Source organism: Zingiber officinale, chromosome 4A (genome assembly GCF_018446385.1).
Source record: "Zingiber officinale cultivar Zhangliang chromosome 4A, Zo_v1.1, whole genome shotgun sequence".
In the NCBI taxonomy this organism is placed as follows: Eukaryota; Viridiplantae; Streptophyta; class Magnoliopsida; order Zingiberales; family Zingiberaceae; genus Zingiber; species Zingiber officinale.
The window spans coordinates 73,541,642-73,558,473 of NC_055992.1; the positions used below are offsets into that span (position 1 = coordinate 73,541,642).

The 16,832-nt window shown below is 37.8% G+C and overlaps 1 long non-coding RNA gene across 1 annotated transcript; it reads right to left on the minus strand.

Annotated features, from left to right (window-relative positions):
- Positions 1-723: 723 nt before the first annotated feature.
- Positions 724-2,459, minus strand: LOC121969989. The gene is made up of 2 exons (XR_006108773.1): positions 1,351-2,459; positions 724-974 (listed from the first exon to the last, which is right to left on the minus strand). It is a non-coding gene; the product is annotated as an uncharacterized LOC121969989 (long non-coding RNA).
- Between the last annotated feature and the right edge of the window lie 14,373 nt (positions 2,460-16,832).

The window sequence follows — 16,832 nt, forward strand, 5'->3', positions numbered from 1 at the left end:
GATAAATTTTTTACAAATAACCATAATAGATATAAATAATAATAAATTATTTTAGACAGATATACATATTTTCCAAAAAAGTGGCTTAAAAATAAATTTTGAACTTGAAAATATTTTAAATTTTTTTTTGAGTATGTAAAATAGAAATATATTTGCAAAAAAAAAAATCAAGAATTAAATGTTTAAGCATTTTTAATTAAAAATTAGCATTTTGAGGATAATTTCATAAATATTAATTAATAGTTAAAAATTTTAGAAATATTTTTTTTACAAAGAATATGATATTTTATCATAAAAAAATTAAAATTTTAAAAATAATTCTATGAAATAATTTTAATTTTAAAGAAATAATTTGTATTGAAAAATTTATAAAAAATAATAGCAAACAAAAAAATTCATAATTTTTTCCTAATCTTAAGTAAGAAAATTTTTTTCCACATAAAAATTAAGTTCAAATTAATTTCAAACAGTAAGAATATGTAATAATTTATTTGAAAAGGTTAGATAATTTTAAGTATGCAAAGAAAATATTAATACAAATTAAAAAAATATTTATATAGATTTAACTTAAGCATAATCTTAGTATCCATTATATGTTTTTACCTAATAGATTAATCAAAAAATTTCTTGGAATATATTTTTTTTATCATTTTTCTAATTTAACTCTTATGAAATCTATAATTGAAACACCCTACACTAACCCTTATGACATTTTTCTATTTCCGTCCCAATCATCAAATTTGTTTTTCTATTTTTATTTATTTATTATTTTTTAAAAAAATCAAAATAAACAGCCTTTAGCTTCCCACAAGAAAGGAAGTCACTCATGTCTCAGTTATTACAATAGGAAATTCTATATTTCATTTTCAAATCACAAACTCCTAACAGTGGTAGTGTCTGACGCATCTCATCTCACTAGCTCGGTCAAACCACCTCCGTCTCCTCCATATCAGTCTCAGTATTTTTTCCTGTTCCTGTTAGAAATTGATTATGAGTCCCCTGACTCTACAAGTACTATCCATAAGCAGTAATGTGATAACCATAAACTTTATAAATTAAAATTTAAAATAGTAGAAACATAACATTCATATACTAGCAATAAATCTGCACTAAAAAAAAAACAAAGAGAACCTACAATTCAAGTTGCTAGTCACAGATAGGATGCCTTTATATATTTTTTTATAAAGTTAACCTTGCATTTCATTTTAGGGAAAACACAATAAACTTACGAGGTAAAATGTTATAACTACAAGTCAGAGTGTGATAGTGGTGGCCCATATATGAGTCCTTTTTATGTTGTCAGTTAAACCATGAGAGGTACCTCTTTGGTGTCATTCATTTTTCCTTTACCTTATCAGTCAAATTTGTAAGGATCCTCCTTGGAGCTCATCCTAAGGCGCCCAACCCATACTGGTCACCTACCATGCTCATGTTCTCCTAGTTATAAACACATACCCATCTATACAAAATATGGTAAAAACAACTTACAAACTGATTTTGAACAAAACATTAGGTATACTAACAAGTGATACGCTAACAATACTTAATTAATTGATACTAACCTTTAAAGCTTATGTAACTGAAATTCACAGCCCATAAATTATGAACTTAGCCATTCAAATATTGAAAAATTGAAAAGAACCATACTCTAACTAATCCAAACATAGCAACTAATCATATCCAAAATTGAACAAACAACAATTAAGCTACACGTAAGCATAACATTGAGAACATTGACAAAATTAAAACCAAACTATTCCAGGACACAACAACCAATGACAAGAACAGAAATCATAAATTCCACCCCTTTTTTTTACAATGTTTTCGGTTGGACAGTGAAGAAACCAAACAAATAGTATGAAGCGAGAGAGAAAGAAAAGGTCTGGCACTTGGTTTCTACCCCACACAACTATCTATGGAAACAAGTGCTAATAATTATAACTGTAACGCCGAGGAAAAATAGAAATCCATCAATCATCAACTTACACACAAACACATCCATAAACAGAACTCGGCAAGATGAAATAGAATCGATTACATCTTCAATTATAACCTTCTTCCTCCACAAATCCAACAAGAGTTCTCGGAAACAACAAGGGAGTGACAAGAAAAGCAACCAAAAATCCTTATCAAACAGGACTCGCCTTAGTACAACAAATCTTGCCAAGATCACAGAGATGCTAAGAAGTAGCATATCATTGTCACTTCCGATCAAAAACCCCAAGAACGGCAAGATCCGATCAAGAAGTCCCGCAGCAACTCAGCGAGATGCAAACATAAAAGCCAATATCAACTTCTACCCGAGAAAACCAAAGCACACAAACACGAAAAACCGTCGGATCCAAAAAACAAATGAGCTAGCAAACAAGATCAGCGACAAAACCCTCATCCTCCCGGCCTCTCGGCATTTCTCCCTTATCCCTATCACAACCTCCCTTTATATCCCCCTTCTTCTCTAATTGGCCCCCAACCCACTAGTAATCCTCCCCACTTTTGACCCATGACCCAACTTATGTGAAATTCTTTTAGTTAATGAAATAAAAATCCTATAGGGTCTTAATTAAATTTCATAGGATCCAAAACTTTTCCATATCACTTTCATCCACTTACCCCCTATTATTTATTGCCCCCTTTTTTTATCACTGAACTCTCTGTTCTGAATCGTTTAAAGTGATGGAGCCTTATATGTGGACCTTACAATTGTCCCCTTCTAAAAAAAAAATTTCGTCTTCGAAATTAAATTTACCAAATAACTCGGGGTAGCAGTTGTGCATATCGAGCTTAGCCTCCCAGGTAGGTTCCTCTACAAGCCGGTTCCTCCATAAGACCTTCACCATTCAGATCTCCCTGTTTCTTAACTTTCGGATTTGTTGATCCAGAATTTGAATGGGTTTCTCCTCATAAGATAAATTTGGCGTCCATTGTATAGGCTCATGACGAATCACGTGAGAAGGGTTCGAGATATGCTTTCAGAGCATGGAAATGTGGAACACATTATGAACTCCTAATAAGTTTGGTGGTAAGGGGACCTGGTATGCTAGGGTACCAATCTGATCCAAAATCTCAAAAGGTCCAATATATCGTGGTCTGAGTTTCCCCTTCTTCCCGAATCTTTGTACCCCTTTCATAGGAGACACTTTGAGAAAAAACATGATCTCCTACTTCAAACTCTAACTCCCTTCGTCGTTGATCGGCATAACTCTTCTGGTGACTCTGAGTTGCTTGCAGATAGCTTGTGAATCCTTGAAACTTGATCTACCATGTGAATCACTAGATCTGGCCCCAATATTGCCTTCTCTCCCACCTCGTCCCAATGTAACCTCGTCCCAATGTAACATAGTCCTGCATCTCCTCCCATACAAAGCTTCATACGAAGTCATCCCGATTGTAGCTTGGTAACTATTGTTGTAAGTAAACACTATTAAGGGCAATTTACACTCCCAACTTCCTCGAAAGTTGATTGCACAGGCTCGGAGCATATCCTCCAAAATCTGAATTACCCGCTCTGACTGTCCGTCTGTTTGAGGATGAAATGCCATGCTAAAAGCAAGCTTTGTAACTAACCCACGGTGCAAACTTTCCTAAAATCCACAAGTGAACTTTGGGTCTCTATCTGATACTATTCAGGCAAGAATTCTATGAAGGCGGACAATCTCTCGAATATACAATTCTGCATACTGTCATTGTGAATGTTGTCCTTACCGGCAGGAAATGGGCCAACTTCGTTAGCCGATCCACTATAACCCATATAACACTAAATCCCCTTGGCGCGATCGGCAATTCCACCATGAAATCCATGGCTATATTCTCTGATTTCTAGGTGGGTATCGGGAGGGGTTCCAAGAGTCCTGACGACCTTTAATGTTCTTCCTTCACTTGTTGACAGGTAAGATGTTCTTGGACCATCTGTGCTATGTCCTTTTTCATGCCCGACCACCAGTATAACTGTTGCATATCCTTGTACATTTTTGTACTTCCAGGATGTCTGGAGTATGGAGTATGTGGCTTTGCCATCAGTCCTTCTAAGAGTACCTATTCCGGGTACCCAAATACAACCCTTGTAACGTACAACTCCGCCTATTATTGAGTAAATAGTATGTCCTTTTTCTTCTTCCATCCGCTTCCATTCCGCTAACTGTGGGTCCATGCTCTGACCTTTCCGAATCTGATTAAGTTTGATTTTATGTCATTGCTGAAATTAATTTGTTCTCCTCATTGGTCGCCAACACTTCCAGATTTAATCACTGAAATTCTGAAATCAGCTATTGTTGGATCGTCAATCGATATAAGATCGAGGATTTGTGGCTCAGAGCATCCGCCACCACGTTGGCCTTACCGGGATGATACTTAATGTCGCAATCATAGTCCTTTACTGGCTCTATTCATCGTCTCTGCCTTATATTCAACTCCTTCTGCGTAAAAAAATATTTCAAGTTCTTGTGGTCCGTGAAGACTTCATAGCGTTCACCATATAGGTAATGCCTCTATATCTTTAACGCATAAACAATTGCTGCCAACTCCAGGTCGTGCATGGGGTAGGTTTGCCCATGCCTTTTCAACTGACAGGATGCATAAGCGATGACCTGTTCATCTTGCATCAACACTGCTCCCAAACCACTCTTGGAGGCATCTGTATATACTACGAACCATTTAGTATTATCTGGGATTGCAAGCATTAGCGCAGTTATCAATTGTCCTTTTATCTCTTCAAAGCTCCTTTTGCACTGATCTATCCATACATACTTCGCCCCTTTTTTGGTCAATGAAGTCAGTGGCAATGCGATTCGCACAAAGTTTTGTATGAATCTCCGATAATATCCTGCCAACATGAGGAAACTTTGAATTTTCATGGCATTTTGAGGTGTTACCCAACTTCGAATTACTTCTATTTATGTGGAATCCACCTCTATACCTCTCCCCAAAATAATGTGCCCCAGAAAGGCAACTTTTCCCATCCATAAATCACATTTTTTAAATTTAGCGTATAAGTGCTTATCCTTCAAGGTCTGCAATACCACAGTTAGATGCTGATTGTGCTCCTCCTGGCTCCGTAAGTAGTCTAATATATCATCAATGAAGATAATAACAAATTTGTTCAGGTGGAGTTCAAAGATGTGATTCATCAAGTCCATGAAAGTAGCTGGGGAATTAGTAAGCCCAAATGACATAACCAGAAACTCATAGTGGTCATATCGAGTTCTGAAGGCAGTTTTATGAACATCCACCTCCTTTACTTTCAATTGATGATACCCATGTTGGGTTTTTCGGGCCGCGAAAACCACGTTTTCGCGTCGCAGAAACCTTGAATCACCCATGACACTGGATCTCGTGCGAAGAATAGATTACAAAATAATTTCTTGTACGAGTTTCTAATTAGATCTACTCCTAGATCTACATGAAGAAAAGGGTTATACCTTTGAAGCGTGCCTTTGGCGTATCCCGCTCGTCCAAAATACCGGATCTCGAGAGTATCAAGATAGATACTCCTCTAGAAGTATCCACACGGACACGTAGGTGGAGAAAAACACACAAAGAGGTGTGCTAGCACCTATGTGTGGTTCGGCCAAGTTGAGGAGGAGAGGGAGAGGGAGAGCTAGAGGAAGAAGAAGGAATAATGAGGCTTGAATGAAAAAATCAATTTCATTCACAATGATAAGTGGCTGGCCACTTCTCCAAGGTGTAACCCCCATTCTCATTAAATGTAGCCATTAAAGAGAATGGAGTTGTAACTCCCATGAGGTGGCACACTTTGATGATGTGGCACATCATCATTTGTCCACATCTTGCCATCTCACCAATGATGTGGCAATTAGTCAAGTCAAACTTGACTCTTCCTCTTCCTCTTAAGTCAAGTCAAACTTGACTAAATCTCTTCCATGGTTGATCTAATCTAACCATTTGATTCAAGCCAACTTAATATAATGAATCTAATTCATTAAATTAAGTTGATTTAATGAGTCATAATCTAAATTAGACTCATTGAATACATGAATCAACTTGAGTCCAACTCAATTAGCCCAATTTGGATTACTCTTAATCCAATTTGATTCATCAAATGAATCCAATCCTCTTGGTTCATCATATGAACCTAATCTCTATCTAATTGTCCTTAGTGTGTGACCCTATAGGTTCTTGTAACGTTGGCAATGCCCCTAAACCCATTTACGAACATAAGTAATGCGCGGTATCTAGCAACACATCATTACTACCTAATGTTACAAGAATGTTGAGATCCAACATCACCTTGTGACTACTAATTGTGACTCCTCACAAAATATGACAAGTGTCCCTCTATCCTAGACATCTAGATTGATCAATGTGAGGCATAGACCATGTCATCCTCTAATCAATCTAAATCTTGAACTCCAAGTAGACTTACTAAATCAAATGAGCTCAATATCCTATATTGACTCATTTGGGCATGGCCATGCACTTCGTGGTCTCACTCTATCAAGAATACCGATGTCTCTCCCGTCATATAGGAGGGATATATCCCATCTACATCACTCACATCCCTCTCCATAATTTGTTATATACCCAGTAATCGCCTTTATAGTCCACCCAGTTACGGGTGACGTTTGACGAAACCAAAGTACATAACTCCTTATGTAGAGAACCATGGTGACTTCAGGTCTTAGGACTAGTAGTCATACTAATAGCCACATGAGAAAGTATATGACACTCATATAACGATCCATGATACTTTCTCATGGCGGGTCATTCAGTATACATTCTCTAATGCATATCCATGTGTCAACTTTATATCTCCATATCCATGACTTGTGAGATCAAGTCATCGAGTTGACCTACATGCTAGTCTTATTACATTAACATTGTCCCTGAATGTTAATACTCGACTAGGAATGATTTAAAGTAGTGTTCCCTATATCATCTTACTATCGGTTCAGCTAACCGATTGATATAGGTAAGAACCTTCTACTCAAGGACGTTATTATACTTAGTTTATTTGGCACCAATACAAGTAAGTATAATAACCAAAAACCAAATGTCTTTATTTCTATATATAGAATATGATACAACAAGTCCAAAAATACAATCATCAAATGATTGGCTCTAGGGCTCTAGTTGGGTTTTTTGGGCCGCGAAAACCGCTTTTCACGTCGCGGAAACCCCGAATCACCCATGCCACTGGATCTCGTGCGAAGAAAAACTTTTGAAAATATGAGTACGAGTTTTAAACTTTGATCTACAGTAGATCTACAAAGGGAAAAACATTTTATACCTTTGAAGCGTGCCCTCGCAAATCCCGCAAGTCCAAGGTACGTCGGATCTCGAAGTTGTCAACGTAGATAACTCTCTAGTGATATCCACATGAACAAGAAGTGTTCTCTAACACTCAAGGATGGAGAAGAAGAGCACCACAAGTGTGCTAGCACTTTCTAGGGCTCTCGAGTAGGATTTAAAAAGGGAGAAAGGTGAGAAAGAAAAAGAATCTCACATACTCCTCTAGGTACCCTCCTTTGTGACCTTCACTTCACCCTTTCTCTTGGAACTCAACACATTCCTCTTCACCTTGCTTGAAACTCTCGGCCAAGAAGAGGAGAAGGAGGAGGAACAGAGCTAAGGAAGAAGATGCATTCAACACCACTTGAATTGCACAAAATGAAACCTCTACCCACATTAGTGTGGCCGGCCACACACATGTAACTCCCCTCATTAATGTGGTCGGCCACATTAAATGGAATGGTGTGTAACCTCCATGAGGTGGCACACCATGATGAGGTGGAGATGATGTGGCACGGTAAGTCATGCCATGTAGGATGAGTCAACCTTCATGATGTGGCAATACATCAAGTCAAACTTGATATTTCAACTTCCATTTGGTCAAGTCAAAATTGACCAATTCTCTTCCTTGTTGAGTTAAAACCAACATTTGGTTCAAGTCAATTTTAATTTAATGAATCTCAATTCATTAATATAAATTGACTCAATGAATCAAATTTAAATTAGACTCATTCAACAATTTAATCTAATTGAGTCTAACTCAATAAGTCTAATTTGAATTAATCTGAATCCAATCTTTGGTGCATCATATGAACCTAATCCAATTGGTTCATCATATGAACCTAATCTCCATCCACTTGTTCTTTGTGTGTGACCCAATAGGTTCTTGTAACGTTGGCAATGTTTCTAAACTCATTTAGAAACATAAGCAATGAGCGGCATCTAGCAATTCATCATTGCTACCCAAGTTACAAGAATGTTGAGATCCAACATCACCTTGTGACTACTAATTGTGACTCCTCACAAAATATGACAAGTGTCCTTCTATCCTAGACATCTAGATTGATCAATATGAGGCATAGACCGTGTCATCCTCTAATCAATCTAAATCTTGAACTCCAAGTAGACACACTAAATCAAATGAGCTCAATATCCTATATTGACTCATTTGGGCATGGCCATGCACTTCGTGGTCTCACTCTATCAAGAATATCGATGTCACTCCCGTCATATACGAGGGATATATCCCATCTACATCACTCATATACCTCTGCATAATTTGTTACATACCCAGTAATCGCTTTTGTAGTCCACCCAGTTACGGGTGACGTTTGACGAAACTAAAGTACATAACTCCTTATGTAGGGAACCATGGTGACTTCAGGTCTAAGGACTAGTAGTCATACTAATAGCCACATGAGAAAGTATATCACACTCATATAACGATCCATGATACTTTCTCATGGCGGGTCATTCAGTATACATTCTCTAATGCATACCCATGTGTCAACTTGATATCTCTATATCCATGACTTGTGAGATCAAGTCATCGAGTTGACCTACATGCTAGTTTTATTGCATTAACATTGTCCCTGAATGTTAATACTCGACTAGGAATGATTTAGAGTAGTGTTTCCTATATCATCTCACTATCGATTCAACCAATCGATTGATATAGGTGAAACTCAAGGACGTTATTATACTTAGTTTATTTGGCACCAATACAAGTAAGTATAATAACCAAAAACCAAATGCCTTTATTTATATAGAATATGATACAACAAGTCCAAAATACAATTATCAAATGATTGGCTCTAGGGCTCTAGCTAACAATCTCCAACTAGCACTAGTGCCAATCAGTGTAGGCTCTAAGCCCCAATGACCTAGTGTGACCATCATGCTTCCTCTGTGCCAAAGACTTAGTCAAGGGATCTGCGATGTTAGCCTCTGTAGGTACTCTGCAAATCTTCACATCTCCTCTCTCGATAATCTCTCGAATGAGATGGAAGCGCCGTAGTATGTGTTTGGTCCGCTGGTGTGAGCGAGGTTCCTTCGCCTGTGCTATAGCTCCATTGTTGTCACAATAGAGCTCAATGGGGCCAGCAATGCTAGGAACCACCCCAAGTTCAGTGATGAACTTGCGGATCCAAACTGCCTCCTTTGCTGCCTCTGATGTAGCAATGTACTCGACTTCTGTTGTAGAATCAGCTACTGTGTCCTGCTTCGAACTCTTCCAGCTCACAGCACCACCATTAATGCAAAACACGAACCCTGACTGCGATCTATAGTCATCCTGGTCGGTCTGGAAGCTAGCATCACTGTAACCCTTTACAGCTAGCTCATCATTGCCTCCATATATCAAGAAATATTCTTTAGTCCTTCTCAAGTACTTAAGAATATTCTTGACCGTTATCCAGTGACTTTCACCTGGATCTGACTGGTATCTGTTTGTTATGCTCAAAGCATACGAGACATCAGGTCGAGTACATAGCATGACGTACATGATCGATCCTATGGCTGAGGCATAAGGGATCTGATCCATGCGGTCTCTCTCCTCTCTAGAAGAGGGACCTTAAGTCTTCGAAAGACTCACGCCATGTGACATCGGCAAAAATCCCTTCTTGGAGTTCTGCATGGCAAACCGTAGGAGTACCTTGTCAATGTATGTACTCTGACTTAGGCCAAGCAATCTCTTAGATCTATCTCTATAGATCTGTATCCCTAGAATGCGGGATGCCTCACCTAAGTCCTTCATTGAGAAGCAACTCCCTAGCCAGGTCTTGACAGACTAAAGCATAGGGATGTCCTTCCCAATGAGTAGTATGTCATCTACATACAATATGAGGAAGACAACTATATCCCCTACAACCTTCTTGTAGACACAAGGCTCATCTTCGTTCTTGATGAAACCAAACTGTTTGATTGCATCATCGAATCGAAGATTCCAGCTCTGAGAAGCTTGCTTTAGTCCATAAATGGACCTATACAGCTTGCATACTCTGCTAGTATGCTTTGGATCTACAAAACCCTCAGGTTGTGTCATGTACACATCCTCGAGTAGGTTTCCATTCAGAAACGCAGTTTTGACGTCCATCTGCCAGATCTCGTAATCATGGTAAGCTGCAATAGCAAGCATGATCCGAATGGACTTAAACATCGCTACTGGAGAAAAGGTTTCATCATAGTCAATACCATGAATCTGCTTGAAACTTTTAGCTACCAAGCGACCCTTATAGATAAGTCCATCCATATCAGTCTTTCTCTTAAAGACCCACTTGCACCCAATGGGTTTTACACCTTCAGGTGTATCAACCAAAGTCCATACTTGGTTGGTGTACATGGATTCCATCTCGGATCTCATGGCCTCTAGCCATTTCTCGGAATCTGGTATCCTCACAGCTTCCTGATAGGTGATAGGCTCATCATCTATGAGCAAAACGTCATCATGGTCAGACAAGAGAAATAAGTATCTCTCAGGCTGACGACGTACCCTATCAGACCTGCGAGGAGGTATGTCTACTTGAACTGGTTGTTGTTCCTCAACTCTTTGTGGAACAACATCATCCACAACACTTTGTGGTTCCAGTTCAACTTCCATCGAAGCATCAGTGCTATTGTTCGCATCTTGAACTTCTTCAAGATTGAACGCGCTCCCACTAGTCTTTCTAGAAACAAAGTCCCTTTCTAGAAAGACCACAGTCTTTGCCAAACTACCTTGTGCTGACTGGGAATGTAGAAGTAATATCCCTTAGTTTCCTTGGGATATCCAATAAAGTAGCACTTGTCGGATTTGGGTCCTAACTTGTCTGAGACTTGACGTCGAACGTAAGCCTCACAACCCCAAATCCTCATGAAAGACACCTGAGCATCTCTCCCAGTCCATATCCTATATGGTGTCTTTATCACGGCCTTGGATGGAACTCGGTTGAGTATAAAAGTTGTCGTGTCTAGAGCATAGCCCCAAAGGTATGTCGGAAGATCTGTGTGACTCATCATAGATCGTACCATATCTAATAGGGTACGATTCCTCCTTTCGGATACACCATTCCACTGTGGTGTTCCAGGAGGAGTGAGTTGGGATAGAATCCCACACTCAGCTAGATTGTCACGGAACTCATGGCTAAGATATTCTCCACCTCGATCGGATCGAAGTATCTTAATACTCTTGCCAAGCTGGTTCTGTATTTCATTCTTGAATTCTTTGAACTTTTCAAAGGATTCAGACTTATGTGTCATCAAGTACACATAACTATATCTACTGAAGTCATCAGTAAATGTGATGAAGTACCTATAACCGCCTCTAGCAGCGACATTGAAAGGGCCACATACTGTAACGCCCGCCCTCCCTGCTAACCCTAAGGGACGGGGCTACGATACTCTACGTACATATTACAGCGGAAGACTTAAAATAATTTTTCTTAGATTAATAAAACTTTTCTTTTGTTTGCATACCCGAACTACACTAATATGGTTTCCATAACATGATAACAAGATAAATAGAAACATAACATCAAGTCACCCATTTAGTACTACAATTTATGAAACCAAAGCGTAATTCTTAAAAGTTCTTAAAGCAGGTTCTTATTTGGTTGCCTAGCCACAACCACACACATCTCCTTGCCTCTCCTGCTGCTCCTTAAGCACATCCAGCTTTTTCCTTTATCTGTGGTACAAGGAAAGTAAGCTGTGAGCACTCATGGCTCAGTTAGTTCCTTTCCTACTCACTAACACCGAAAATCATCACATGATCAAAGAATATTTCAACATAACATGATCTCAACTAGTCATGGCATAACATATCATACTCTTTAAGCATATCATGCAACATAACAAAATCATATCTAATCACGGCACATCATCTCTTAAAGCATAGCATGATACATAACATAATCATATCTAATTATGGCATATCATAGCATCATCATAAGGTAGCATGACATATCAAGCATAGTATGAAATATAACATAATCATATCTAATCATGGCATATCATAAATCATAGCATCATCACAACATGATCATAAGGTATATGCAATATGATTTTGAAAACATGTATCCGAAAAACATGTGTATGTCTCATGATCTTTAAAACCATTTCTTCTTACATATATACTTGAACGTAATATCAACATATTCAGGACCCCGGCTTGTACCATACATAGATAACATAGATGCGCGCGTCTTAAGTATATCCAAGGTAGCAAGTCTTGAATCATACTAGGAACTAGGTCAGGATCACACAGCCATAGACCTAGGGGCGTACTAAGGAGCCCATCCCTTACTAGCCTGGATCACACAACAAGGCCTAGGGGCGTACTAAGGAGCCCATCCCTTTATTTTTACTAGCCCGGATCACACAGCCAAGGCCTAGGGACTGATTAGGAGTCCACCCTTGGTACAAGCCTTACAAAGTAAAGTAGCATGTATAAAAATGCATCATTTAGTCACATAGCATATCATAGAAGTATGCATCACTTAGGCATACATTATGTCATAAAAGTATGCATCACTTAGGCATACATCATATCATAAAAAGTATGCATCACTTAGGCATACATCATGTCATAAAGATATGCATCACTTAGGCATACATTATATCATAATATTATGCATCACTTAGGCATAGATCATAAAAACATGCATATCTTAAGCATAAAGCATATCATCAAGCATGCATAATTTAACCACATAGCATATCATGAAAGCATGCATATTCTAAGCACATCACATATAATCAAAGCATGTATATTTCTATCCACATAGCATATCATGGAAAGTATAATTCACAAGCATACATGTTTAAGCATAAGGGTGTATCATGTGATTATACTAACATAAGAAACATGGTAACATAGTTAACTTGGGTTCTAAGATTCCTAATCCCTTGGGTTCTTATCATGGCCGAACCACCTTAGATCTCAATTTAGGTAAAAACAACTTCCAAGCATGTGGAACCTAAATTATCATCACATCAATTTCATAGGAAGCATTATAAGCATGATTAACTTGGTTTCTAAGTTTTCCAAGTCCCTAAACTCATGTGGCCGAACCCTATCAGATGTGAAACAAGGTTTCAAATGTCATGAAAGCATGGAAACCTTAAACCATATTTATAGCATTTTTTTCCAAGTGACATAGTAAGCACATTTGAGCTAGTTACTAAGTTCTTCAAGCCCTTAACATTTGTCATGGCCAAACTTTTAACAAGTATTCCTTAGGGCTAAAAAACAAGTATACAAGCATGTGAACTTGAACTAACATCATGTATAAATTCATAATAAGACATCATACAATAGGTATGGCCGAAACTTACCCTAACCTCATTTAAGTCACTAAATAACATATAGCATGAGAACTTTGGTTTTCTACTTATCATATTTCATGTAGAGTGACATAAGCATATTTAATTTTTGTTCTAGGGTTTCTAGGGCATCTATCCCTTCATGGCTGAAACATACAATGGTCCATTTAGGTCATGGAAAAATTATACAAGCATGTGACACAATCAACATATTATCATATTTCCATAAGAAGCATTTTTAACACCATTGGTTTCAATTCTAAGGCTTCTAGGTCTTTTAAACCCTACTTGGCCGAGACTCATCAGTGTATAAACTTGCTTCAAATAGCCTAAAAGCATAAGAAGTCTTACAAGTTTCATAGCATATATATAAAGACAAGTATAATAAACATACATGTGAATTGTGTCTTAGGCTTCCTAGGTTTCTTTCCCTTTTTTCTTTTATTTTTTTCCTCATGGCCGAAACTTACCAATCCCTAAACTAGGTTTTAAGTGGCCTAAAGCATGGAAACCTAAGTAAGTTTCATGGTAAAAATTACTAAGAACATCATATACAAAGTTGGTTCATAAACAAGCTAGGACCCTTGTGATCTTACATGTCATATATCATGTAACTAAATTTTTCTATACTCTAATTAAGCATAAGAGCATCAAACAACTTCCATATCATAATATTACAGAGGTCTTGAGCATGTTAAAATTTTGTTTAAGCTTTTCTAAGCTATCCATCTTATCATGGCCGAAAATCTAAAATAAGAGTTCATGAATTTCTAGCAATATTCAACATGAAATTCTTTAAGAGAACTCTATATTCTATCGTACAAACATGGTTACTTAAATTTAAAGGTCTTCCTAACCCTAAGCCCTTTTCTTGGCCGAAACATATGAGTGGATTTCTTTTGGTTCCAAGTAACTTTCAAGCAAGAAAACCAATAAAAGACCCTTAGTAGTTCATGGGGGAAATCTTGTACTAGTTTGGTTAAACAATGATTTCTCCAACCTTTTGAAAATATTTTTGGCCAAAATTCTAGGGTTAGGTACTCCTCTGATCAAGCATCATATAGGTATAAAAACATGAAGGAAAAACCTTCCTACATAGCATAGAAAAATATCATGAAGTGAGGACTTGTTTAAACCTTCCTAGATTTGAAAAACTCTTCTTTGGCCGAATTTTCTTAAATTCTTTTCTAGGTTTTCTAATCCTCATAAAATTTGAAAATCATATAAAAAGCCTTGTACCACAGGTGAGGGGAAGCTTACATCCTTTTCGCTTGTGGATCTAAGGTGTGATGATGGAAGAAGTAGCCTCTTCTTCTTGTTCCCTTCCCTTGATTCCCTTGCTAAGTCCTCCTTGTATCTTAGTCTTTATTAGGAGAAAACCTTGGCTTGGGGCCGAAGATGGAGGAGAGGGGACTGAGGTTTCGGTGAGGGAGAGGGTGAATGAGAAAAATGAGAGAAAATAGAATTTTCCCTTTACATATTCTCTTTTATGTTAAGGGGGAAGAGGTAGCAAACTTGGTTTTTGCTTTCCTTCTCCCTTAGCCTTTTTTTTTATTTTTTTTTATTTATTTTATTTTCTAATTTATTCTCATCATTCATGATGAAACAAGGGGGAATGAATCCCCTTAATTCTTCATTTAAGGTCACAGCAAGAGAGGGAAAAGAGAGAGAAAGGGAGGAAGGCAAATTGCCTTTCTCTTGCTCTTTTCTTGCTTTCTCTTCTTAGATCTTTACTCCTATCTTTATCATGCATTCCCTTTCCTTGCTATCAATATCTTCTCTCTATCCCAATTGGTTTCTACTAATTAATTCTATCTATTATAGTATAAGAGGTTTAAGGTTCAATCCTTGACCTCCTCTTCTTTTTATTTCACTTTATTTATTTTTGCTTCAACTCACTTCTTATTATTTTTCTAAGGCAAAATTCATCCTTCTCTTATTTATCTTAAAAGCTTAGTGGGTGTTACACATACATCACTATGTATGATTCCTAACAAATCAGTCGCTCTTTCGCTGTATCCACTAAAGGGAGTCTTGGTCATCTTGCCTCGTAGGCATGACTCGCATATCTCATATGATTCTAAATCAAATGAGTCCAGCAAACCATCCTTATGGAGCTTAGATAAGCGCTTGTCATTTATATGACCTAAGCGACAGTGCTAGAGGTAGGTTTGGTTCATGTCATTTGACTTGAACCTCTTGGTATTTATGTTATAGATAGGGCTCTCAAGGTCTAGAATATAGAGTCCGTTTATCAGAGGTGCACTACAATAGAACATATCATTTAAATAGACGGAACAACATTTGTTCTTTATTATAAACGAAAATCCTTTCTTGTCCAAACAAGAAACTGAAATTATGTTCTTAGTCAAGGCAGGCACATAACAACAATCATCTAATTCTAGTACAAGCCCAGAGGGCAGAGATAGATGGTAAGTTCCTACAACAATAGCAGCAACCCGTGCTCCATTGCCTACTCGTAGGTCTATCTCACCCTTCGTCAATGCCCTGTTATTTATCAGCGTTTGTACATTAGTACAAATGTGCGAAGCACATCCGGTATCTAATACCCACGATGAAGAAATAGAGAGGTTGACTTCTATAACATGTATACATGAAGTAGAAATCTTATTTCTCTTCTTCTTAAGATCTTCCAGGTATTCTTTGGAGTTCCTCTTCCAGTGCCTTGCTTGTCCTTGATATAGGTGACAAAGATGTTCAACCATATCGTAAGCGACCATCAACTCATGTTGCTTCTGAAGCTCAGAGTTCATGGTCGCAAGCATAAGACAGGACACATCTAATGCGTCATCTTGATGCTTCTTGTAAGCATCTCAGTCTGCTCGCGTGGCAGTGGCAGGAGGAGCCTCCGGAATGGGCTGCTCCAGAAGGTACAGTTTACGTTCTTGGGTGAGAACTATTCTCAAGTTCCTGTACCAGTCCAGGAAATTTGCTCCGTTGAGCTTGTCCTTCTTAAGGACAGATCGCAGGGAGAATATGTTCGTATTCGACGTCATGGTAATCTACAACAGAAATAAATGTAGAAATAAGTATCATATTCTTAATCATTTAATTTGGCCTTTAACTAAATGATGCTCCCACTGAATTCTATAATTCATGTGGGATAAGATCCACATCATACTAACCCTTGAGTTAGCTTTGGCTAATACGCCCAAGACTTACTATGATCGGTAGGTAACGATTACCAATTACATCTCTATGCAACTCTTGTTTATAGGTTCAATATTTGCATTTATATTAAAACTCGAGTTAGCTTTGGCTAATAC